Genomic DNA, 24627 nt, shown 5'->3' on the forward strand with positions numbered 1-24627 from the left:
TATTTACTGGAGGATTTGCTGTAAGAAGGTGTTTCTCACATTCATTAGCTTATATTTTAACTGAAAATCTTTTACTTATCCTATGAGAGAACAAGAGTCTGCTCATAGAATGTGCAAAGGGGCTCTGCAGTCAAGCTGACTGGGACAAATTTAGTGGACTTCTTTCATTAGCTGCTGAGGTCATTGACTTCTGTGGCACTGCACCAACACAATTCAAAGCAGAATTTGTTCTGGTAAAGTTGGACTTGATCTCCTGTTGCAGTTGTTCTGTCTTTAAACCATTTAGTAGTGTGAAGTGAGTGTCAAAGTTTTCCTGGTGTGATTGGTTGTGATTTAAGATTCTTTGTGCATTTCTGGTTCATAAATTACTTTTCAAGGAATGCAACAAAGAAAAGGCTCTTTGATTTCATTCATTTGATCATTACTTGATTCCATGTCATGTTAATTTCTAAAGGAATGTGCTCACATGTTCTACATGTCCGAAAGTGTTTAACTTAAAAACATTTCCCCCATTTTATAATTTGAAAGATATTTTGTACTCAATGATCTTGGAATTCTTTTCCAACCTAAATGATTCTATAAATTTACATCTTGGATTGCTAGGCTTCCTCTGGATGCTGGTTAGATTTAACTCAGAAGTTACATTTCATATGTAAGGCAAACACCGTCAGGTGGAATACAGGAGCAACATGGCTTTTCAAAGGTTTGGCCCAGTTTATTTAATTTTAGGTAGTTCTATCTGAACTAATCACCCATGGTTTATTCTAAAAGAAAAGGCAGTTTACGGGGTTGGTGAGTACTTCTGACAAGAAGAAGGGTAGTTTGGTGCTCTGGTCTCCTGTCTCCCAGGGCATATCTCTGCCCCATGGCTCTTTGCGGTAGAACTCTAGGAATGCCAGCACCTTCTATACTCATATTCAAATGCTATATGGGATTTTCTAACATTAATTGAAAAGCTAATTAACAGACTTTTTCAGACATATGAATTCATCTGAATTGTCTTTTCTAGTCACTGCTGAAGAACTATAAGGCTTTGAAGTACACTTAGTAGTCAAAAAAAATCTAGTAACTGTAAGTTCAAAACACTTTGTTGTTATCAAGTGCCAGAAAACCACTGCTGTCTGTTATATTCAGATACAAAGAGATTGAATTCTTGTAGCTGAACTGTACCTCGTGGTTCAGTCAACCCTAGTTGAAGAGGTAGACCAGTTCTTTTTTTGTTGTTGTTGTCATTGCAACATTAACCTCCAGGAGGTTTTTCTTTATTGCTGGCCTATTCCCCAGATGACTGTTTTCAAGTGGAAGGGGAGGTAAATCTGACAAAAAAGCAATAATTCATAGAGAAAATGACAGCGATAAAGTAAGTGGTAGAAAGATTTCCCCAGCAGAAATGTGCAGCCTAGCTCACCTGCTGGAAGTTCATTGTCTTCAATATGCCTCCTCCAGACTTGATTGTGGCACAATGCATTTTCTTAAGCATAAGAACATTTTGCTGTTTCAGAGCTCTCACTTACTGGTAACATTGACACAAATCTCAACAATTGTTATATGAATCAAATCATAACAACTTATTACCCAAGTGCTGTAATATGAATGTGCTTCCTGGTGAATTGCATTGTGTATTCCTTGTTTGCATGAGCTGATCTTTTGGTGAAGTTACAGAAAAATTAGCACTTCCGTAACAAGACCAAGGACTTAAAACCCCTTGTTTTTCCCTGTCAGGCCATTCATTCTAAGAGGTAAAGGACCATAATTCTTCCATGAAACCAAGTAACAACCTTTTAATAAGCATCATTAAGTCTTTAGATTGAAATAAGAGGATATCTACCCTTTTATCCCATATTATATTGCCCAAATTCCTCTTTGCTGTCCTTACTGTGGTTAGATGAAAGCCCCCTGTTTTCATATCGATCACTAAAAGCACTTTCCCCTCATACCAGTTCATTGCATCACTTCTAAATGCAGTTCATCTGATCTCTTCTACTTTGACTGCTGCTCATTCAAGGCTACAAAAACTGTAGTTTCAGGCAGGTCTTGGAACCAAATGATCATGTTTCTTACCTCATTCCAGTGGATAACATTAGGATCTTTGTTTAGGTGGGATTCAGAATAAAAATAAAGCTCACTCTGCTTTCCCATGCATGCCCACACATGTGCACACCTCTATATATATACACCACTCTTTCTCCACAAGGGTTATTTGAAGCCAGAACAGTAGACATCTGTGTATGTTTGTGCTTATTTCTTTTCAGTAACACACTTTCCAAATGTTAGATTCTGGGGAAGTATAACTCCTCTGAAATGTTACCCTATGTTGAATCTAAGCTCTACAGGGCTGTGGATAGAGTGGTTCTCAGAGTTTTTCTTTTTCACTGGCAAAAAAAAATGTTTTTCTTTGACAAGGAAATTATTCAGGCAACTAAGTTATTGGCTTAGGGGTTATGAAGAATTTACTTGTAAACAGCTCTTAGTTTAATTGTCACTGTTTCCCTTCAACTGGTTGCATGTGGCTGTAGATCTTTCTGCTTACAGTTTTTGTATGCATGGAATTTTACAAGCATGAGGCTCAATGAAGTGCTTCCATGACTGTTTTCTGTTCTTCTCTTTTATCCCTGCCACATCTGCACAAAAAAATCCATATTCTAGCTTAAAGGAAAACCATCCACAATGATAAGAACCAACCTCGCATGCCAGATTGATTGGAAAATCAGACTAAGATTTTAGAGGATTGTTCCTGTGCTAAAGTGAAATGACAGGCATAGGTTCACATAGCAGGCTGGATTTTATGAATGCACATCAGCAGGGTATCTGCTGTGTTCAAAGGAGTCTTCAAGCTGTGAAGTGAAAAAACCCAAACACACAGAAAAATTGTTTTTTAAATAATATGACCTTTCCATAGTCCAAGTCTTGTTAGTCTTAGGCAGTGACAGTCCCGATCTTGTTTACATTAATGTTCCCCACTTTAATGTTCTCCATCTTAATTTTATGATGACACAGGCAGCAGTTTCTCTCCTTTGCTCCTTGTGGACAAGTGAATTTTTGTATGTGTCTGACACCTGGGATTACATTGTCAGTAAATGAGAACACTAACTCCTGGCCAGGCTTCACTCTCCCTTTCCTTCCCATAAGATTTAATTGATCAGTTTCATCATATGCAGCTTAACCTTATGCAAGAGCATGAAATAGCATATGGTTTTCATCCTAGAAAGATAATTAACCCCCAGGAGATTTCAAAATGGGACGGAAAAAAGTATAGTGGGGTTGTTTTTGGAAGGGACAAGAAAAGGAGGAAGCAGGGAAATGATGTCACCTCTGGTAGCTTTTTGAACTTTGAGCCCTGAAATCTCAGTTTTGATGAATGCACTCAATCGACTCATTATGTGAAAACTGAAGCAGGTCTCAGGGTCTCCTGATCATGAAATCAATGCCCTAGGGCATCAGTGTGCACAGTGCTTTCTACACCAGCAAGCCCAGTTGCTTATTCAGCAAAGAACACTCGTTCTTGGCCTGATCACAGAAGCACCATCTCTCCCAAACAATGTTTGCATTTCTAGAGATGATGTTGTTCCTGGTTTCCTTCCTTCCTCTAGGGAGACTAGCTCCATGGTATTCCATTGGACCTTCAATATATATTGTTTCAATTGGTCTCCTCTTCCCTACTGGCAAGTTATAAACTAATTTTTACATTTGTTCCCTCTATGCTTTTCTTTCTGTGACATTGCATTGATGCTGCACTGGCTGATGTATGTAGGAGAAGGGCTGTTACATTTGTACATCAAATCCTATATCCGTAGTTTGCCCTACACAGTCAAAACATATTTGTAGGCTTTACGTCTGATAAAGGTCATCTTCTGAAATGCAGAGGTGCAGAAGAATCTTCCTGAGTCTGAAGACAGATTAGCTGCAGTGATCTTTTCTATGGTTCATTTCTTTTGTAGAAGGAAGAGGCTTCACATATTCTGGACAGGTTCACCATTGCTCAATAAGAACTGTGGATCATGTTGATATGTTGTAGGTGCAGCATGGGAAATTTTGAGCAGGAACTGGGGCAGGTACTGGAAAATTTTCAGGGAAGAGGATTTAACAAAATGAAATAATAGTGTGACGTGAAGTCCTGAATGCTTCCTCTTCAGTCTACCACCAGCTTGAGGAAGGAAAGTTGCAGGAAAAAAAATAAGTATGTTTTTTGACAAGTTCAGATGGGAGACAGAACACCAGGTATGGCACTTGCCTACTAGAGGTAGAATGACATGAAATATGAAGTTGTCAAGCAGAGGGCAGAACTTATCCAAATCTGACAAGTCTAACATACTGAGCTCAACAATCTTGACTCCCTCCTCTCCCATCAGCCTGGGTTACAACTCAAATGTTTATGTAGCACTGAACCATCAACAGCCACTCTCCCATAAAATGGTCTTCATCAAATGCTGTGGAGTGGCAGATGCTGTGGTCCTGGAGATCTGTGCAGAAATGAGACCTACTCCATAGCACATCTTCTCTTTGAGCTACCACTTCATTAGGCATTGTATATTCTCATTGCTCCCACTTATTCTCACTGGCTGTCCTGCTTTGAGGCCTGGAAGGGACAATTTTTGATACGTCTGTCCTCTTGCTATCAAAAAGTCACAGAGACAAAGTGCTAGATGCAGTCCTAAAGCAGGTGATTGCCCTTAGATCTCTTTGCAAGAGCATTCCATATCCTTTTGCCAGATTTATTTCCATGTGAGAGACTAACCACTTTTGAATCAGTGAATCCTGGCAAATGCTTCAAGCATCTGCCTTGCTTCTGGCTGAATGCTGAGCAGTGCTACGGTTGGGCTGTTGCAGAGTGTCTTTCAGGCTCTGAAATCTAGGATCTGTGGAGATGGTTCTCCTGCAGCTCCATGGGATGCTCCTTTTGTCACCAACCATCTGCCAGTTCCTTTGGCTATGCAGGTATAAAGCATGCATGCCAGCCTGACATAGTGTCAGCTCTGAAAATTCCCCAGTACTGTGTGCAAACAAAATGCTCCGTTCCAAGTATGGAGGAAATATTTTATCATTCTGAGAAAAAAGTCCCCAATCCCCTTGGGGAGAAAGAAAAAGCAATTCTCCTTCTTATCAAGATCAAAAGGTGATAAAAGGAGGGGGAAAATATCATTATGATGGGATCAACACATAATTAGTCAACAAGCTATATGGAGGGGTTTTGATAACATCAAAATCTGTGTGTTACCAAGTGCAGCCATGGTAGCAATAGGGGATCAATTAGAAATTGTGTTGGCAAGATGGATTTGACCCAGATGGTCCTTTCAGAGTCCCATGAAATACTACTGAAGTATTACTTTTGAGCTCTTCCTTCCATGAAATGAGTCACAGAACCACTTATAGCAACTCAAGTAAAAGTAGGTGAAAGTCACCATCGAAAGAAACACTGTGCTTCTGTTACTTGTAATGTGTGATCAATACTGCAGTAAAATTATCAGTGTTTTACTTTCTCCATCCTGATGCAGAGGTATTGTTCTGTATCACTGCTTCTGGACTAACCATGGTGAAAAATATGACCCAGTGTGCCTGGAATCATACACGGTATTTTGCAATATGGGGGTCAAACAGTTCCCATTTTGCAGACAAGTTCATTTAACTACAGGGAATTCTGCAGGTACAATCTTAAACAATGGCCACTGGTTACTTTTTCACAGACTTTGTGAGTATACAAAAAAATTGGCGTCAAAGGCTCTTAAAGTGACAGTCCTCTTGGCATGGTGAAACAGATGGAAACAGGGGTCAATTATGAGTATTTTGGCTTTTGCGTGAGTATGTGGAAGAACCAGCAACAGAAACCTGGGAATCCACTTGTGTGACTTCATCTTATGGACTCAGAACTACAGAATATCACAGAGGCTGGAAGGGACCTTGGAGATCATCTAGTCCAACACACACTGCTCAAAGACAGGTCAGCTACAAGAACCCAGGATTGTATCCAGTCAGATTGCCACAGCTGGAGACTCCACAGCCTCTTGGTCAACCTGTCCCAGTGTTCACCCCCCCTCCTCCAGTCCAGAAAGTTTACGGGGCTCATGCGTTTCTGTTTCTTTGTTGTTGGTTCTTTTATAGAGAAGATGTGTATGTGTAGAATAGTAACATTTAGTCAGTAGACCAAAAAGCTCTCTTTGCAAGGCAAAGGCATCCTTAGTCAGGGACGAATTCATAAATAATTGAGCCTTCTTAGATGAAGCAGTGCGACCCTTGACCTGAGTATTATTTATCTTATTTAATAAAGGATGTTCTGGGGCTGCATTGAGGATCAAGAAGAGTTTTGTTAGTGCTGAAGGACGGTACTGGTATTGTAGCCAATTAATGTGCCTGTTCCTACTGATGATAAATGGGTCTGTCGTCTGATAGTCTGGCATTGTGCCTCCAGCCTTACATAACCATTTGTGGATACACCCAAGGGTTTTGATAGTTAACATTTCGGCTTTTACAGGTCATCAGAATTTTTCAAGAAAGATAGATTTGGTAAATAGTACTCTGCAGCAGAAAACTGGAGCTGAAAAGCAAACAGTGTTCAGGGAATGATAAGGTCTGTAAAAATGGGCCAAAACTTGTCTGAGGAGGAATCTTTTTGTTTCTATTTCAACTAAAGTTCAGGGATAGGAGAAAATAAAAGTGGGAGAAAAGAAAATGCATCAAAGGAATGCTAGTGAATCCAGCCTGGCTTAGCCTTCATGGGTTAACAGCTCATTTGAAACTGCTGTTTTCAGTGGCTCTGAAATTGCAGGAAGTGGTCTGAAGCTGAGAGGGAATAATGACTCCAGGAGACATAATTTCTAGGGAGGAACTGAGGTCCTGCAGTTCTACTTTGGAGGAAACACAAGCCACAGAATGAATTCCCTAGCAGTTTCAAGGTTAGCAGAGAAGCTGATGGCTGGAAGAGAGAAATCTGAGGAGGGAAGCAGAAAATGTGAAACAATCTCCGTGTGTCTGTGTGTGCGCAGAGTTGAGCCACATGGCCAACGCCTTTTGTCCTTTAGCCAAGAATCTTAGCTAAAAACCTCCTTTGCAAGGTCCTTGCAAGATGCACCACAGCTCTCTCCCACTCAGGGTAATTCACGTTCATTAATAATTTCATGTTAATTTAACATGAGATGTTGGGATCTGGGGTTTGAAATTTTTTAATGAATACTGTCCTCAGATAGATAATGGACAGGCAGAAGAGGGAGGGAGGTAGGAAGAAACTCTGCTCACCTTGACATTATCACTGACCAAATGATAAGACAGTGATGGCCATGCACAACTTGCACCACTCTCATTCCTATTTCTGATGGTTTTCTATCAATAGACTCACATCTGAGAATTATGAACAGAGGGAAAAGCACACCATTACAAATTGATCCCACTGAATCGGCAGAGGCCCAAAAGTTAGCTATAGCCTAAATTTAATCAGCGAGTCTCCCTGGAGTCAGTGAAGAGAGGCACCTTCAGAGGGCAATTCAGAGAAGGAATCCGACTGCAAGGGCAGCATTAACCTATATGTCTGTTCTCCCTTTGCCAAGAGTCAATGGGATCAATTCATAGCTGAGTGGAGAAGACTTATACTGGCTAAAAAGCAGTCCCAGTATCAATAAAACTACCATAGTGTGTTCTCTGTATCACAAAACTGCCATATGTCTCCACTTATGGGGATTGGGCATGGGGACTATGGAGGGAATTGATTTCCTGGGCAGGTTAATATAACAAAAAGCAAGCCGCTCTGCAGTCCTAAATCTCCCTAAAGCCCACAGTCTCAGTCCTCCTGTGCTGTGCTCTGTGCTATGCTTCATTATGGAGTCTTTAAACATCTCAGCTAAAGACAGAGAAAGTAATTTAAAAAGAAAACACAGCTTTGGCTCCTTTAGTTGGATTTTTGGAGAAGCAAGGTTCCTCCTGGGTTAAACTTATTACATTTTCCTAATTTTGTTTATATTTTATTACAAAGTCCAAGTGCTATTGAGTAGACACCCAAAATTAATGCCCAACTCTAGAATATTTAAAACCCAAGATAAATTAAGGTATTTAGAATTGTGAGTTTTAAATATTAGACCATTTTTGTTCCCTTTATTTTTCATTCCAAACCAGAACTCCTATTTCCAATTTAGTAACAAAATCTGATGGTCTTGCTCTTATTTTTAATAATAATCTAACTTACAGTACTCTAGGAACTGCAACTTCAAGAAGAAAACATAAATGAATGTGTATAGTATAAAAAACATTTTATTTAATACCTTGGAGGCTTGAGCGCTTTGTTTGGGTTTTTTTATCATCAAGAGGTCTCCAATAACAATTTTCTTTATTTTAATTATGTCTGGAATATACTACTCATTGTAAACAAAACATGTAGTTATTTAACATGCAGATTTCAGCTCAGGGATTTGAATCGGTTTAGTGAGCTAGGACACGTTTTATATTTCCATTCATTTGCTCATAGAAGTTTGTCAGGACTCCCCAGATACCTTTGAATAATCTCAACTTTTCTCTGTGTTCTGATTTTCCTTTTCCTTATTGAAATAATATTATAAATACATTTATGGAGCTCTGGGTGGAGAAAAGATTTACTGTTTATGATAGTTGTTTCACTGCTGTAAATCAACATTGTACCACTTACATCAGCAAAGCTACCATTTATCCCAGCTGAATATCTCCTCCTTCACTTCTAATATTAACTCAGTTAAAAATAAGAGTTTTATATTTAAACCTCTTTTTCCTGATGTGACAGTAGGTGGGCCAACTTGTAACATGATCAACATTTACAGCATTATCTCTACTGGAATCCATTTATGTCAGCTCCTAACAATCAAAACATAACAGCTCTTTGAGATTCCCATTGCTTTAATTTTTACAAAATGGCAATATTAATTAAAGAATAAAAATATGTGAGCCCTGATACAGCATGTATATGATACAGTGCATAAATAGCATACAATACAAAAATATTGGGATCTTGTTATACAACCCATTCCCTGAAGCAGTACTTGTGGAAAGGGGTGATGCACTGGCATTATACATGGGGAGTAGCAATAGTGAGGTGGGGGATCACAGAGTCCTGTTGTCAATGTATAACTTGTGATTTAGTGCACAATTTAGTTTTAAAATAAACTTAGAGACATTTGAGATGCACAGAGCCATTTGAGATGCCCAAAGTTATTTAAGAGACTGGCAGAGAAGATGCAGGATTTGCAGGAAATCCATGTCTTTCTGGACATCTGATGAAGAACAATCAGAATAACTAGGGCATCTCTAGTGACACTGGACAGTTTTATGTGGACAGCTGAGCTGGACTGCATCTTACATCTGCAGTCACAAATTTTCAAGTTATTTTTTGATAACACTGAGGGGCATGCTAATTGTGACCTATCAGAAACTACTGGCCTTTAGCAAGATCATACACTAGCTCATTTTTACTGCTGAGCCACATATTATACCAGTGAGTGTTGTCACTAAACTGAGTGACATTACCCAATATGTCTCACAGTAAACTTATATATAGGTTTGAGTGCCTCTAAAACTGAGAGTTGTCTTCAAGTCCCCATTAAATATAGAGTTGCTAAAAAAGAAATACTCAGGACATTACTAAGTTAAAATGTCTAAACAATATGCATTACGGGACAGAGATAGTAATTTTTTATCCAGGTGTCAGACACAGGACCATATCTCCTAAATTTCTTCAAAAAGACCAATATAAGTCTGTAAAAGCTACAACATTTTAGTGTTATCTTTAAAAAAATAAATATGCTTTATTATACGCATTAAGCATGAAATACAGTAAAAAAGGGGGAAAATTGTAGTTAGGAGGTTTACCTCATGAAAAACATATTTTCTCTTTCTTCGGGTTTAAATATGTGTACATACTAACTTAGGTCCAGTTTCATTCCATTCAGCTTGAAACACCTCACATTCAGTGTATTCCCTATCCAGCATTTGAGACCAAATCTGATGTGTGAAGACACCAATGGATGGTGGCATGTCCTGTGTACATTGGGTAGGAATGAGTCTGGAACATGTATTAACTGTTCCTAGGGAAGGCAGCATGGGCATCGCTGTCCTGTATTTATGAAGGTAGATATCCACTTGTCCATATCAATACAGATATAAAGACAGGTACAAGTTACTGTTTGATGTGATGGTAGCCTGGCTTCTGATGTAAGTACTTTGGTACGTAAAGGGAATCTGGGTCTTGGAACTTACAAGGGATCCTTCATGTACAGTCCTGACAGCTGCAATGCAAACAACCTTTACAAATCCATGCCAGTCTTATCTGACACTCAACACCTGGCTCCTTTTCTGTAGTGAGAATGGCTGGACCATTGCAGTGGCGCTCTGATTTTTATGGATGGTGAACAAAAAAAGGGGATTGAGAAGAGACCACACGAGTTATTCTGACACATGACTTGAGTGCTTTGTATTCTTAGACAGATGAGGATCTGAAATATGTAAGTACACTATCATTGTTTTTTTAAATTTATTTGTAAAGATGAGAGAAAGAAGTAAGACACCTAATCTATCATGAGTGTGGTATTTAGAGATTTATAATTCTCTTTTGATGTGTGTTTATAATTAAGTGGAGTTGATAAATCAAGCTTTTCCTCGTGATAATTTAAGCATCGTTATTTGTCTCCATCCTTGTTTTTTGTTAAAGAAATGAAAAGAGCAAAAACCATGAAATTATATTTGTAGTGTAATTTTAAATTTATTGTCTAATAAATAGGGATCACTTGGAAAATCCATTTTTTTCTGTATTGTTAACAAGAGGTTTAACCAAAGTGATTGAATCAAGATGAGAAATGGTCCCAGGTTCCTGAAACTTAAATAAATGATATTGTCAGTGTTAATGTGCTGGTCTGGAAGTTCATTTGAAGTATAAGAAATAACCTAAATATAATTTCATGGCAGCTCATATACTACCCAGCATAATTTATTCCTTACTACAGAACATCCATTCTCTGTGTTTTACCAACATTTCCAACTCACCGTATACCTACCAACACTCAGCTTTTTACTCTTGCACACTCCCAGTACTAGTAAAGATAATGGTTCCTTTTTTGCACAACAAATAAAATGTATGTTGACTGTCAACTTTGCCTTGAATGCCACCAACACTTTTGCTGAATGAGAGTAATCACCGATTTTACAATATCTTGTGGGTCTAGTACTTCTGACTCATCTAATGTTGCTGCATAAGATCTCTTTTATAAGCGTATTATCCCCCATAAAACAATATTTGTGTGTAACAATTAATAAATAGAACTTGTCAGCTGCAGAATGCTGTACCCCTGTTTTACAAATGAGTGTCCACACCAATTATTTCAAAGAGAATAAAAGAAAACCAATAGAAATTTGAAATGCTCTTATAGTGCTACATACACCAAGACTTTAAATAGTCATGGATAAAGATTTAGAAACACGATTGAGTTTGTTTCTACAACTTGTGGAAACTGTACAGGAACACTGTACTTCAAAGTACAGAAACAAATCAACAAGATCTGTAGTGGCTTGACTTGTAAGGACGGGGCTAAGAGTCCTATGACATTTCTGGTTTTGAAATCCATCAGAGGAGAATGCCTTTACTCAAATAGAGTTCAAAGTATAGCTTTATGTTTCAAGAATGTACTGATTCTCCTTTGGTTTAGAGCAACAAGCACATGCTTGTTTTCTTCTCTCATTCCAGGCTAAAAACATGTTTCAGATTATTGTGTTTATATAATAATGAAACTAGCCTGAATTCTTGCTGCTTTGGGCAAGTTCTTGAAAATACACATTGTACCAGTGACAGGCAGATTGTTCTTGATATCTCTTTATTAAAATAAATACATTTAAAGGAATATTTAGATTTCTAACTGTAGCTGACTGATTTGGTAGAGATTGGTATAACAACAGTGTCATTATATCAAGGCTCTTTTTCTTTTGGAGATTCCTAGAGGTATTGCAATAAAAGAAACTATAACCTAGGCTTCCTCACTGTGTTAGAGGGAGAAAACAAGGTTTTTCAGAAAAAATGAAAAGCATGGTGAGGCAATAATAGAGCACTCAGGTTTCCTTTCAGAAAAGAAAATAAGTGAAAAACTACTGGAAAATGAAAGCATTGGACAATTTCTCAGATGTGCGGATATGCAAAGGATGCTAATACTGCCATGAAGTATCTACATATCTCCAGATAGAAGCTTTTGTATCATAATTTGTTCAGCATCTATCAAAATATCTTATTCATGGAAGAAAAAGCCCTCACAAGTATCAGGACTTTCTTAAAAAGAAGAATAATAATTCAATTGCCACAAACTGTACTTTTTAAGAGACCTATCAACCTAACCTAGACTTTTTGACAGCTATGGAGACAAGCCAAGAATATATTAAAAAGTGGTATTGTGCTGGAGGTAACCATTCCCCGTCAGATGTATTGCATATACCCTGCTGTGTGCATGGATATTTATGGATATATCTATAAAACATATCAAGTCAAGGAAGAAAAAAACTTAAATGAAAGTGTGCTAATGTCTATTTGTCCATGGCTAAAAGATACAGCATTAATGCGTTGTGCTGGCAAAGGAAAGTGAAGGACATAAATGAAGGGTTATTCCCATAGTGATTCAGTAGTTCAAGGGCATTTGTCAGGACTACATATCTGCTGGAAAAGAGTGGATGGGGGATTCATTCATCTTAGTTCCCTATGGTTACTATTTGCTAGTAAATCACATCCGCTGCTACCTGTATGGAGAACCTTGACAACTGGGGAGAATCTGAGTTACTTAACCATGCATCTCTCTACATATCACCAGGATGGGGATTTACATTTGAAACTGGAATTAGTTTATAACCTGGCAGACACACACAAGAGTAATAAATGGATCTTATCAGTATGTCTGGTCAGTTTTGAGTTCCTGCAAAAACGTTGACACTTAAGGATCTCCTCTGAGGTACTCAAATATCAGTGTGATTAGCCTGGCAGACAGACTTCTGCATTGGGGAAGCAAGGTCAGTTCTCCTGGGACAATAGGAGACATAAAGATTCAATAATAATACCTTATTATTCTATCAGATGATGTCTGCAGAACACTCTAAAATCATTATGTGAAGGACAAAGGATGCTATATATACAGAGGGGTAAAGGCTGACATTTCTACAGTGCATTTAATTAAAGAATTCCATGTAAGTCTGGCCTTTGGAAAAAAAATAATCATTGGTTGCTCACTGAGCACAGTGGGCTTCCATAATAAACACCAGGTAATCACTGTAAGGCATCTGCAGAATCAAGGCTATTGTTTTGTCGGTGCCATGTCCTCAAAGATCCTGAGGTTCAAAGACCTGTTACTACAAGTACGGAGTTGATAAAGACAAGAAACAGCTGGTGTAGTTGAACAATTTTATTAATGCTGCGTCTCAAGATGTTGGAGCTCTTGACATAGCTGAATTTTGGTGACCAAATAGAATATGTTCATATAGGAATATCTTCCCTGAGCCAGTTCATGGGAGGTGTTGTGGTGTCTCTTGTTAAGGGGTGGTCAAATGTGCACTAGTTAGCATGGCTTTTATTTCTTTCTACTAAGACATTGACATTTTATTTTGACACTTATGGCAGTGCTTCAATGTGCTCAAACTGCAAATTAGCACACTACAAAATAAAGCCACTTATTGCTCCAAGTCAGGGTTTATCCCTATTTTTATTGAAAAGGGACACAGAAGATGATCAGAAATGATCATCAGACCATGCCCTTAGTTCACTCATTGTATCCCACATGGTTTGTTCTCTCTCTGATAATATTTCTCTGCTGTTAAAAATTAAGGGCATTGGTATAGCCTAATGTGGAGAACACAGGGCTGAGATGGGTAAAGTAATCTTACATTTACTCTATATTTGCAAGGGTTTGATAGATTATATCAGCCTATCCTGCCCTTTTATACAATGAAATTAATGAGATTGCCCAACACTCATAAAGGACATTGAGATAAATAGAAGAAATTAACTCTTAGCAGTTGTATGGTTTAATTATATTTTCCTTTTCTCTTAATGATATACTCTTTCCAGAAAATGGGCCCAGGATGAGAATAGGGGATATGCTCAGACCCTTGCAGCCTCCACTGCAGAAATTAACTTCCAACACCCTATCCTTTAGTTGAAAACATAAAAGTACACTACCTTTTTGATTAGACATGGATTATTTCTATAGTGAATAGTTGACAATGCTACATGTTAATTTATCAGGATTTCGAAAAGGCACAGAATGACAGAAAACTGGCAAATAAAGCTGATTCTGGTTTTAGAGATGGGACAAGAAAAAAGATATTTTCTTATGTGCACAGTAAATTTACCTCAGACATAAACCTGTTGGGAGAACTACAGTATGTGAACTGAGGCTTGGAGCTCTCCTAGAAATCACAAACATCTTTAGAGATTAAATATTTATAATGTAATTTAAAGACTACTAGTGTGGTAGCTTCAGATTTGAAGTCACTAACCAGTGACGTCAGTTTATGAGAGAATAAATTGTATAGTGGGTGTAAAGTGGTTAAAAAAAGAAAAATACCAAACAAATTTTTTAAAAATGTATCACATGAAGATTATCAGATGTTTGAACAGGTTGACCACGAAAGCTGGGTAATCTCAATCCTTGGTAACTTTCAAATAGAAGGGCAAGTTCTTGAGCCACCTAATCTAAGCACCTGCTTTCGAGAGAGAGGTTTGACTACAGGCCTCCAGAGGTGCTGGTCAAACCTGAATTATTTTAGGATTTTAGGAAACGAGGCCATCAAAGATGAAAAGTTCAAAGAAAAATCTGGAAATATCATCTTTGCCATGATCCAAAGGCATCTCTATAGTTACAGACGTCTTAGTGGGGCAGGGAGGTTTTCTGTTTATCTGCTTTAAAGAGGGAAGAACAAGGTCACCTTCTCTGACAGCTCTTGGAAACAGTGTGAGGAGAGGTCAGCTGAATTTGCTACCACTCGTATTTAGCTTCAGTTAAACATTAGGTGAAGTTCCCTTTCTCTAAGTCATCACTTTTATAGTGGGGATTTAGCACTGCCTTTTTTGCACTAGATATCCCCATGTAAAGCCTGGCTGGAGGCTTTCCCATCCTTGCAGGTGTCCTTCATATATGATGTCATTGCAGTCACTGTACATGAACAATGAAGTGAACTGTTATCAGCCACTCCCTGCTAAGGAGGAGATTATTCATTCTGGGTCCTTGACTCAGGTTGCTCATAACAGCAATATAACAGACACCATAGACAAACCCAAACTCCCTGAAGGGTCAAGATATGGGCCAAATGACTTCTTCAGTTCTTGAGTTTTCCTCCTAAAGTGTGCTGTGATTTGCTTCAACATGAAGTGAGACTACCAGCCAGCAGGTAGGTTATACAGACAACTCTCACAATAGCCTTGGGATTCTCCTACCATCTGCTCCCCACTTTCTCATCTCCACTCAATCCCATCCCCTTATCCTTTCTTGCTTTTCTTACTTGCGATTTGAGGGGAGGAAGCACATTTTTTCTGCTTGTCTCCTTGTTTCTGCACTACAAGAAGGTAGGACTGTAGGTAGGAAATCACCAGTGTGCATATCAGGAGTGACGTTTTTGAAGAGGGCTCCACAATATCTATTATATCTACCTTAGCCTCACAGGTAACTCTGCATTGAGCCAGAATAGGAATTTCAGGCTTTTTAACCCTGATTCCTACTGTAGGATTCCTACTGTGTATTCTTCTCAGTTTTTGCTGCAGTTGGATCTAGGTAGTGAAACTGGTCTTCTTTGGCCGCTGCTCTGTTGCATTCTGAGTTGTCCTTCCTGTGTCCGGATCTGTGCCATTTTTGGTCGCTTCAGCTGCTGCAGCTGTGTGAGATGTTACTTGAAAGGTTTTCTCCTGTTTCTCCTAACCCACACTTGCTGCATGAGTCCCAGTTCACCATATTTTAGTAAAACATTCACAAACAGGGGGTGAAAGGTGTTTGCAGCAAAAGATTGTCTGAGCAACAATCTTCTGTTGTGTCAATTTCCATTGCACTTTGGTGGCCTTCAGCTCATAGGAGTGATTTGAAGTTTCGTACCATTAGAAGTAGTTAAGGAGGTTTTCAGAGGGAAGAGGTTCACTGTGGAGCTTGCAAAACAGATCGTATTCTGTGTACTCTTTTTAAGCTCCTGTGTGGTTAGATAGCACAATCCTCAGTATATCAGCAGGTAAAGCTATTATGTATTTTAAATTGGTCCTTAAAAATGCACCCAGCCCTGTACAAATACATTTATCCTTTGCGTATAATACGGATGCAAGATCTTTCCACCTGCCTCTTCCTATTGTAGATAGGGCAGGAGGGAAAGATACCTTCTGCCGTGAGAAGGTGAACTTTGAATTTGGTACATGATCCGCAGGACAGAAACAGTTAATTCCTCTGAATACATTCTTTTCAGTAGGGATGGCTTTTGAAAACAGAATTTAATGAAATCCATTGTCCTTTTCATAAGATGTTTGAAGGAAATCTTGTTCAATAGCACTTGTCAATCAATCCTGCTACTGTAGTTTTTTTCCCCCCTTTTCTGCCCCCCTTTTTTTTTTAGATGGCATCTGTCTGGAAGGACACAAACAAATTACAAGCTGGTATTTTAACTAGGATATCATGGAATATTCTCTTTGAATTCTTAAATTTCTCTGCTGATAAAGATAAATAAATTGCAAAGTCTATATTAATAGGGTCAAGGGGCAAAAGCTTGATAAAAGCTTCAAAATGCATATGCAAAAATGATTCTTGAGTATGTTGAGAGGATGCTTTTTGAAATCATATTTACCCTATTATTATTAAGTTTTCAAAATAGAGACAAGATACTGCAAACTCTAAAATTATCAGACAATTAATTTACCTTTTCTTTTCAAGAAGTCAAACTCAAAATAAGCAGATATTTACCCTTTCAACATTGGATGTTCCCTTTCCATTAAATAGTTATGATATTTCTAACAATTTCCAATGTTTTAGTAGAAATGTTTTAGTTATAAGCCAAGTACTTTTCAAAAATCAGGCTTAGAATATTGTCTTAGAACATATTGTCTGTAGCAGTATTTCCTAGTGACTTTGCCATTTATTTCCATTTCACTGTAAAGTGAAATGTTAAGCTATTTTACATTTGCTGGTATTCCTTTAATCATTTGCACTGCACTTGCAGTTTAGTTATCTGGGAACTCTCATATATCATGCTCCATCCTTGGAAGCGTTCAAGGCCATGTGAAAAGAGCTTTGAGCAACACAGTCTAGTGGAATGTTTCCCTGCCCACGGTAGGGTCTTTGGGACTAGGCGTTCTTCAAGGTCCCTTCCAACCCAAACCCTTTTGTCATTCTATGATTTATCATTGTCAGTTAACCTCACGCCACTTCATACCTGGTTTCATACCTGCTGTTTCAAACCATTGGTACACAACTTAAACAAGACTTCATGAAGAATCCAACTTAAATACATCATGCAAGCTGTGTAACAATAGGTGAAAGTATATGTATTATGTGTAGGGCCAAAGGATTGCTAAGCACCTTTAGTAGAAGAATTATTATGTACAAGGAAACAAATCTCTTGCCAGCCAGTGCAACGGTATCTTTGATGGTAGCATTTTCTATCAATAGTCATATGAGGTAGAAGGATTCATTTTAAATTCAAACATTGCAGCCCACCAGATTAATAAACTATATTTGTGAAATAATAACTCCCTGAATATGTTTTTTTAGCTCAGGAGATTGGACACTGATATTGAACAGATGTCTTTTTTCAGGATCTCGTGGTGATATATGGCACACTATTTGCTGTGATATTGATGTACATGGAGCCAGACTGACGGATGGGTTCGGCACGAGTTTCTACTCCAATGTATAGTTCTATAACAGAGCATGGAGGGATATTTTGCTGGGAGATTTTTAAGTTCTTAGATTCGTGTCTCTCTTCTCTTTGTTCATGAGTGGAAATGTGAATGAATGTGCAGTCTTCAGAAGGTCTTTAAAAATAAACAAAAATCAAGAAATTTCCTCAGGTATAAGCATCAGCAAGGACAGCTAACTAGGTATTATGAGTCTCTGTTTTGCTCAAGGGGCTCAAGAAGGTAGAAATTTTCACAGGAAAAAATGTAGCTTGAGCCAAATTTTGTGATAAAATATCTAAAAAAAATGGTTTCAGAGAGAAAACTAGAACACCTTTTTTTCTCCTGTCTCTCCCATGTTCAACTTTCTGATACCAAGATGGAATTGAGCGTGTGCACACTCCGTGTTCACAGTGACTCTAACAATTTCTGCTGATTTTTAGACTTTGTTGTAAAACAAATGGACTAATCTCTCATGCTTCGAGCAGGAAAAATCTAGGCAAGACCAAGGTTAGTGCATCTTGGCTGAGGCCTTCTCTGTCCTCCATATAGGTGCAGTGCTTCCATTGTACTACCGTAAAGGAAACCATGCATCTCTTCCAGGTGGGAATAGTTGGCTGCTAGCCTAAATATGCCTTATGCCACTGCTGCTGTTCTTCCCCTGTTGTAAGGAAAATAAGTTGCATAGAATTATGACACTTTTAAATGAGTTTAATTGAAAATTGAGTGTCATAAAAGTATAGCCATATGGTTAACTAGCTGCCCTCAGAATTGACCAAGGTATGTAGGTAAAGAAATGTGGTCTTGGGTTTCAAAAGCTTGAAACAATGGTTCTGCACAATGTAGGAAGGCAATGATGGTAAGATACAACCCTGTCATCTCATCAGGGAGCTTCAGGTCCACATCCATTTTATAATAATTTAAAGCCACAGCTGTCTAATTGATTTAGAAAAAAAAAAAAATTACTAGGTCTTTCACATTCAGGATGAATATTTGGGCTACATTGAACACCATGATCTCTAGAGGTCTCCTAGCAGACCTCCAAGAGACCAAGATGCTTTTAGCAAGACAACCTTTATTTTGCCATGGAAATACATACAGCCATGTGCCTATTCAGCTGTTGTTAAGTAGAGCGCTACATAACTATGACTAAAGGACAAAGTGACATTGGGATTTGATTGGTTGCAAAACATCACAAATGTGAATCTGAATTAGTAATTAATTGTATCAGACCACTGCCTGGCCAGGCCTGTAAGCAGGTGTTGTTTTATTTCATCAAGTTTCATGCGTTAGTGCTGCTGACAGGCAGGGGACAAAGTGAAAAGCACCAGATCCCCAGCACTGTTGGTCACCAAAAAATGATGAAGGCAGACCTGAGAGATCTGAATTTATTAAAAATAAATAAATAAATAAATTACATTTTAGTAGGAGGGACAGCACAAAAAAGAAGGTTAAGAGTGAAGGCAGTGAGCAAACAAAATAGAAAGAAACAGCAAGGAGGGCAAGACCAGTGCTAAAATGAGAGAGACAGTGAGGAGATGGTATGTCCTGTGGCAGTCTGGTTGTGGAGGCTGAACCAAAAGAGCAGCTGAATTTCTTCCCACATTCAGAAGCTACTTTTCAATAAATAAATTCAATAAATAAATATTTACAACCAAATTTGCCCTAAAGGTTCAGTAGATTATCTCCAAATATAAGCTCATATCTAGTGTCTCTGAGATTCCTTAAAAAGTTGGTTTAGTTTGGTTTTCCTATGTCATGATGAAACATCTGTCCTCAAACCTGAACATTAAAGGATTTTGAATCATTGTGTTCACTGGGTTAGGGCACAAGGCATATATCTGCAAAAGTGCTCCACTTTTCCTTCATCTGCAAAACCCTTGGTTACAAAACAAGCACCAGTTATTTTACTGGATATATTGCAGAGAAGGAATTTAGCTTTAAAAAGACAAGCAAAATTAAAGTTACAGCTCTGGGAAGAATGCCAATCTTTAGTATTATTAATAATTCCATTGTTTTTAATTCACTTATAATTACCTAAGTTGATTTTTCTTTATTGCTAATTAACAAATATTTAATTGCTTTAACAATTCACTAATGTTCTTGATGACAAAATATTTAAAAGAGGATGCACTGTAGAGAATGGCTTTAAGGGGTTTCAAAGGGTTTTTTTTTTTACATTGTAGTTACTTAATGCCAACCAGCATTTATGATCTAAAAAAATCCATTGTTTTAGAGAAACTGTGTCTTGAAAAATAACTAAAGGTTAATTATTGTATCTATCCCAACTATAATAAGTCATAACCAATATATTAAATTTAAAAGCCTGTATAAAAAACCCCACAACTCCAAGTGACCCAGACAATTAGATCAGCAACCTAATCTAATGGTTTCATAATTTCAAAGATTTTTGAGGTCACAGAAACCATTAGCTCCTCCACCTTGACCTCCCGTTTAATGGAGGTGATGGAATTTCATTCATTCCCAGTTGCAGCCTAACAACTTCTGTAGACAACTCTTATCTTTGGGAGACACACTGAGCACACTAAGAGACTGAGATCCCACCATGCCTATCGCAACTGTGCTGTAAGTGGTTAAGTGCATTCATTGTTAAGCATCTGTACTTTTTACTTGCTGTGAATTTGTTTAACTTTACCTTTTGATCCTTGATTTGTGCCTTTCAATACTAAATAGAGCGTGCTCCCATGTCTGCCTCATCCTCATGGATTTATTTGTGTAGCCAAAGAAGTTTTTCTCTTCATGTCTTTCCTAGTACTTCTACTTTGTATTTCATTTACCTGGGGCAGGGTAAGTTAGTTGATCAGTTCCTCTATTGATTTCAGTCAGCTTCTTATTTCTAGCACACTGTCCGGCAAATTCTGAGGACTTAATTTTTTGAAACATTTTTCTTTATTCTAACATGGGAAAATCATTTCAGTTTCTCCCAACACCGCTATTTTCTTTACTAAAAGCTGCAATTTAATTTTGAATTCCTGGACAATATCTTTATAAAATTAAAATGAGACCCTTCATTGCAACACAGTCACAAACAAAAGCCTGTCAGTTAAAAAAATGTATTTATTGATCACCTGCTTTGCTCCTACAACTGCTGATAACAAGCAGATGGGAAGGAGCTTACTTTAGCCAACTTTTACCTTCAGCCCAACTGTTTCTCATTATTGTGTAGCTACTGATCCTATGTGAAAAGAATTCTTTTCTGGTATTTCTATGTTAGAACCACAAGAGCCATGATTTAATAGACGTGCTTATAGCACATTATACTTTACAGGAGTCTTTTCAAAGATTTCAAAGCCACACTTTGACAGTTTCATTTTTTTTAAGAGATACCTTTAATAACCATTTCTTGCTGACTGAAGAAATGAGGGAGGAAAGTGTAACTTCAAAGTGTTGGCAAAATAATATGAATTATACAAATGTGGTTGTAAAGTTGTTTCCAGTTACAGTAGTAGTAACTCAAGACTGATAGCTGGTTTCCTCTTGCCCAAGGGTTTCTAATTTAAAACACTATCTTTTGGAGTTGTTCCTCACTACATTGTTACTCTAGAACAAACCAGTTCATTCAATTGTATTTTCTAAAAATTTTGGGAGCAAAACAAGAAACAATTCAAAAAAATAATAATGACTATACTAAGTAGGTAAGATACTTCATGCTCTTTCAGTAAAGTGCTGTAAGACATAATTAACACAAATGGAATTAAAGAGATTTATAAAAATTGAAATCTGAACATTAGGACCAATGTATCTTCCAATACAGAACTGAAAAATCCAACAGTAACTTTTATATATATGTTGTTATGTGATGTTTTTGCCTGCTGTGCATTATGGTAAAGTGAAAGAAAGTAATGAAAGATATTAATATTTAAGTAATCATACATTATTAATGGTATTTTAAGTGGCTTTAATTAAGACCCTTACATACCTTTTCCCATCCCTTCTCTATATTTCTGATCAAACCAATCATGTAACCTTACTGTACCATTGACCTTTCACCAGATTCATAATTCTTATTAATTATTATTCTCACTGCTGGCACCAGGACCACTAAACTTTTCTCTTCAGTGCTGTTTTCAGAATTGCAAAAGGTTGAACCAATGCAGATAAACCTAGGGACCCCTGTAGGTTTTTTCTTTTATTCGCCTTTTTCTCCTTTAGGTATTAATTTTTTTCCCACTTGTACATTTTCTTGCTGTTGATCTTTCCTTCTTCTTGTCTTCCAACAGCACAGGTAGATTTATAACACTGGGAAGGAAATATTTTTAGTGATGAGGACACTAAGGACCAAGCACAGATTATCTGCAGTGGTTGTGGAGTTTCCATCATTCTGAGAGCAAGTTAAAAAAACATCTGTCAGGCCTGACCTCCCTGTAGTTAAGCCTGCCTTGGGGCAAGGGGATGGACTAGATGACCTCTAGACATCTTTTATGGCCCTAGGTTTCTATGAGGGGAATAAAACAGGTTGGGCTCACCACCCATTCATTGCACGACTTGGTCTGTCCTGTGCTCACATACCTTGCAATACTGTAGAAGTCTAGGAAGCCTCCTGATCTTGCCTAAAATACAGCTCATACCTGACTGTAGATATGTGCTGTAGCACATATATACACAGTACTGTACGCTTGTAGATCTGCTGCTTAGGGACATGGTTTGGTGGTGAACTTGGCAGTTCTGGGTTAATGGCTGGTCACAATAATCTTAGAGGCCTTTTCAAACTTAAATTATTCTATGATTCTATGACTTCTCCCCTGATTCCTGTGAGTATATACTGTCAGAAAAAGGACCAAATGATGATTTTAAGTGATCTTCTGAGATCACTTTTCAGCATGCTTATTTTTCCTCTTGGTCATCTGCAGTAGAATTCATAAAGAGAAATGGTTTGCTGGCAGTCAAAGTGGTAGGATGCAAATAAAAACACAGCAATCTCTTTGCACTGTTGTAAAGACTTTAAAAGGTGAGTTCCCGCTAATTTTGAAAGATGTACATAATCCTATGCCCAGAAAAGGACTATATGCTCTAGCAAGGCCTATTTGATAGTCTTTTTGGGCTAGTAAATACTTGGTGTATTCAAAACAGTCCCCTTTCTTTCTCCAAAAGCAACACCTGAGCCTGTTGCGTGACCTGAGAATTTGTGTGTTTCTCATCTGTACACACTCTGTGATTGGTCATAGCCCTGACAAGTAATGGAAATAAAATCACCAGGTTCACTGTTGCAAGATGACTTTTCCCTTACTCTCCCCTTTCGCTGCTTCCGTCCTCTGTCCTGTAAGAAACTTTGATGAAGAGACTGAAGGGGTAAAGCTCAACTCCCCATCCCTGGTCTCTCACGACAGAGGCAGGTGTTGCATTATGCAGGAGAAATGTGTTCTTCAGTAATATTATCCTGGGAATTACCTTAGAGAGGTTGACCTGTGAATAATAGCCAAGCCTCAGGGTTAGCCCCACAGTAATTATCTTCTAGACATTTTCACTAGCCGTATCCCTTCAGGTCAGGAGGCAAACATGAGGACTCACATCCATACTTCACGGCAAATTATTATTCAATTACAGTAACTTTTCAGCCTCATCAAATCTAAATTGAATTGTCCTTCCTTTTGGATATTTATTTGTATGAAAAAGTCCAGGGAATTTAAAATGCAAGATGCATAAGCAGTTCAGAGAGTATGCAGAGTCTGTGACTGTAATTAAATACTTTAAAAGTTTTGCATACAAGCATTTTTGGAGGTATCTGTGCTTCACAGAAAAAGGCTGTGTCTTCATAGCAACTTGAGTTATTTAGTGTCAGGCATTTTTGAGCAAGCCATTTCATGAAAAAGAAGTCACCCAGTACAAGCATCTTCTTGCACAGAGAGGATATGTTAGGAGAACAAGATAGTCATGGAGCAGCAACTTGTGAGTTGTATTAGCTTGGCTCTATTCTAAGATGCACTCCCTGGCTGGGTTTCATCCCAGTCAGAGGGAGACAGCAGTAGGAGATTCTTTCCATCAACAATCACAGGAGATGCATGTGGCTAGCTCATGTGAAGGTGTATGCGATATCCAAAGTTTAATGAGATAAATCCTACCCATGTATGCATGGAGGAGTTCACATTAAGTGTCTCCTTGTACATCTCTGACCTACACTCTTGGTCAAACCCTTGCTTGGTTAAACCCTAATTGTAAAGTCAGCTCTTGGAGCCAGAGTCCTGATGGGGTGAGGTACCATAGCTCAGTAAGACGTAAAAGTCTATACAAAGCTTGGGGAAAAGGGGAAAAGGAGTTGGATGTCATGGTAGCTCTTTTTCTGTGAGAGAAAACATTTTGCCATTATCATGCACAGGCAGTAGAGAATTGTACTTGGTTAACAGCTTTTGGATAATGTAAATTCCTTTATTCTATCAAGGTCATCAGCATAGAAACCCGTCAAAACAAATATTTAAATGGACATAATCCACTTCAAATCATAACTTGCAGGTATCTTTCTTAATCTGACTTATTGCAGGAATGCCTTAGACCACGGAGAGGGAATTAATTTGAAAATGCACTTGACTTGTTGTTAGTTATTGCTATTCTGTGTTTGATTTTGATTTTGCATGCAGCTTAGCCAGCATAGGGAAAAATCAATAAAATCTGTTTCAGTTTTGTTTATACTCTGCTTCTCCCTCTGGCTGCCCAAGTAGTGGTGGTTACATATCAGGGTCTATTCCAGGACATGTATGGCTAAAAACAGGAGGTTTTAATTTGATTTTTTTTTTTCATCCTGGGTTTTATAAAGGTTTTGTTTTGAGATAGTATGAAAG

At 38.0% G+C, this 24627-nt stretch overlaps 1 protein-coding gene across 9 annotated transcripts in view; it reads left to right on the top strand.

The window, feature by feature from the left end:
* TENM4 (teneurin transmembrane protein 4) overlaps nucleotides 1-24627 on the top strand; it is a 599346-nt gene that overhangs the window by 81484 nt on the left and 493235 nt on the right. For 8 of the 9 annotated variants that reach the window (XM_027664342.1, XM_027664505.1, XM_027664591.1 and 5 more), the window contains exon 2: nucleotides 10306-10448. The exons of the other annotated variant lie outside the window; for it this stretch is intronic. The gene's annotated coding sequence lies outside the window, so the exon portion shown is untranslated. The remainder of the gene's footprint in view (nucleotides 1-10305; nucleotides 10449-24627) is intronic. 9 annotated transcript variants of the gene reach the window in all.

This window comes from Corapipo altera, unplaced genomic scaffold, assembly GCF_003945725.1.
Source record: "Corapipo altera isolate COAL_440 unplaced genomic scaffold, ASM394572v1 0, whole genome shotgun sequence".
NCBI lineage: Eukaryota > Metazoa > Chordata > Aves > Passeriformes > Pipridae > Corapipo > Corapipo altera.